Consider the following 2,345-nt stretch of genomic DNA (forward strand, 5'->3'; position numbering starts at 1 on the left):
CCCAAAATTACTTCAACGGAAGGTTTCCAGATGGATATGCGGAGCAAATCCATCTGGCGGAGTCAGGTTAGCACACTCTAACACCTGAGTAGAATTTAGAGAAGCCAATTAACCAGTCATGTTTTTGGACTGTGGGAGGAAGCTGGGGTACCTGGAGAGAACCAACGTATGTTAAGGGAGAACATGCAAACTCCGTGCTGAAAGACCCCGGGCCAGGAATCGAACCTGGAAACTTCTTGCTGCAAGGCAGCAGTGCTACCCACTGCCTCACTGTGCAGCCTGTAGGTCTCCAAAGGTGAATTATGCAAATATTAGCAAGGATTTTGACAAAGGCGCCAGAGAAAAATCCTCCTCAAATATGTCTAAAGAGCACAAACGCTTTTCATAATTATTTCTTTAATTATTTTCTTCATTATAAAGCCTAAACATATAACTATTTCTAGCACTAAATATTTTCTCTGTTCTTAGATCTGAAAAAAACTTTTTTTAAGTTTAGTCTGTAAACACTGGACAAATTTGACGTTTTGGTCCTGCACTGTAAAATGCGTAAAGAAGTCTTTAAAGTGTTAAGTCATTAAAAGTTGGGGAAGATTTAATTAGTGAAAAAGAAGATGTAAGCCAACCTGACGTAATCTCTAAAATATCTACAGCAAGCTAAAGCATGTGAAAACGTAGCAGCAGTGAGTCAAAGACGTATTTCATCAGTTTCATATAAATATTTTTACGTCCCCCAGAATTCTTTTACTCTCTATCACTTTACTTGTTAACTTTGTAGATCAGAGATCATTCGGCCTCTGGGTTGACTATAACAAATCAATTAATTCAGTTTTTCTTTACTTATTAAATCATTTCCATGCCCAGTAACAGGAGAAGGCCAGTATTTGTTCCCCCCTCATCACTTCTTATCAGATGCAACATAAACTGCTATGTATCTTGTAGAATGTAACAGAAATTATGTAAAATACACTACTTGATTATTGTTAAAAGGAAAACATAGCAAAAGTCTGAAATAATTTGAAGTTGAGCAGATAATATGGATACAGCAGGCAATAAAGCTGGATATCAGGGTTATTTAAGTGATTTTTTTATGCATTTGTTTGTGTGATAATAGTGCTTTAAAATACAGTTAACAACCAATTAATAAAAATCCTTACAGATTTAGATTTGAAATTATTTTCATTCAATAAGTCATATTTTTTCTATAGAAATGAGGCAGGCATTATTGTAAATATTTGAAAATAAAGTAATATGAGTTCCAACTAAATCTGTTCATAGACTTTTTAGCAATCAGTCAAAAATCCTAATTGAAATTACAGCAGTTTGTTCTTCTTACTGATTTTTTTTCTTTCTCTAATTCTACTGCTTTTTCAGTGATTTATCTTTGGCAATAAGCTTCAAATATACTGCGTGATATTGGAAGGCCTCCCCACCATCACCCTAATCCTTAGCTCCTTGCGCTTATTTTCTATTAAATAAAAGTAATAACTCTGATGTGCCTCTCTGACATCTTCCTATTACTCCCAGTGAAAAGAAACATTTTGGTAAAATGATTAGTTTAAATTGAAATATGTAAAAATTATTAATCGTTTTAGACTTAAGTATAAACCTTTATTGTTTGGATAAAATAAAAAAGGGAGAAAGTTTGGGGTTAAAACCATATAACACCGAATTGTTCTCAGCAAGAGAAATAAATATTTACAGCGGATCAGTATTAAGATACTTTGCCACAGATTTGTAATAAATTCCTATTGTGTACAAATTCAGAAGAGCCAAGATGACGGAAAGAAAGCGACAAATAAAAGGTGAATTCAGAGCTACTAACCTCTAATTAGGTTGGCTTTTTGGTGATCTTTGTTGGATGAAAAAATCCGGCTCTCGTCCTGCTTTCAGTCTCTGTTAGTTTATTATAAAGGAGATCTTCTCCTTCCCTGCAGGTTGCAACATGCTGTGGTTTTACAGCACAAGGAAGAGAGGTGTGTCTTTCTCCAAGACTGCAACACCCCCGAGCTTTCCTCACTGACAGTTCTCATATATGATCATTTTATCAAGCATTCTGCTTAAAACAAATATACTTTATCATACACAATAATGCATATTTATGTATGGTTGCCCAAATGTTGTCAAACTACATTCAGATTAGTGTTGCCCTGAAGGGAATCTTTTACTCAGCTTCTGTGTTGTGAAATGATACAAAGAGTAAGAGTGATTCAAGTGCTCACAAAACCTCCCTCCCTAATGGATGCTGAACGTGCAGAGACAAACATGATCAGTCCGAATGCTCACGCAAATAAAACTTACAAGTTGAAACATGTCAAATTGTAACAGGAATGCCATTTTCCACGTAA

At 35.1% G+C, this 2,345-nt stretch overlaps 1 protein-coding gene across 1 annotated transcript in view; it reads right to left on the reverse strand.

Annotated features, from left to right (window-relative positions):
- The window catches only part of LOC107100879 (leukotriene B4 receptor 1-like), a 12,721-nt gene extending 10,744 nt beyond the window's left edge, over window positions 1-1,977 (reverse strand). The window contains exon 1 of the mRNA XM_015399542.1: window positions 1,823-1,977. The gene's annotated coding sequence lies outside the window, so the exon portion shown is untranslated. The remainder of the gene's footprint in view (window positions 1-1,822) is intronic.
- Between the last annotated feature and the right edge of the window lie 368 nt (window positions 1,978-2,345).

This window comes from Cyprinodon variegatus, unplaced genomic scaffold (genome assembly GCF_000732505.1).
Source record: "Cyprinodon variegatus isolate N-32 unplaced genomic scaffold, C_variegatus-1.0 Scaffold1023, whole genome shotgun sequence".
In the NCBI taxonomy this organism is placed as follows: Eukaryota; Metazoa; Chordata; class Actinopteri; order Cyprinodontiformes; family Cyprinodontidae; genus Cyprinodon; species Cyprinodon variegatus.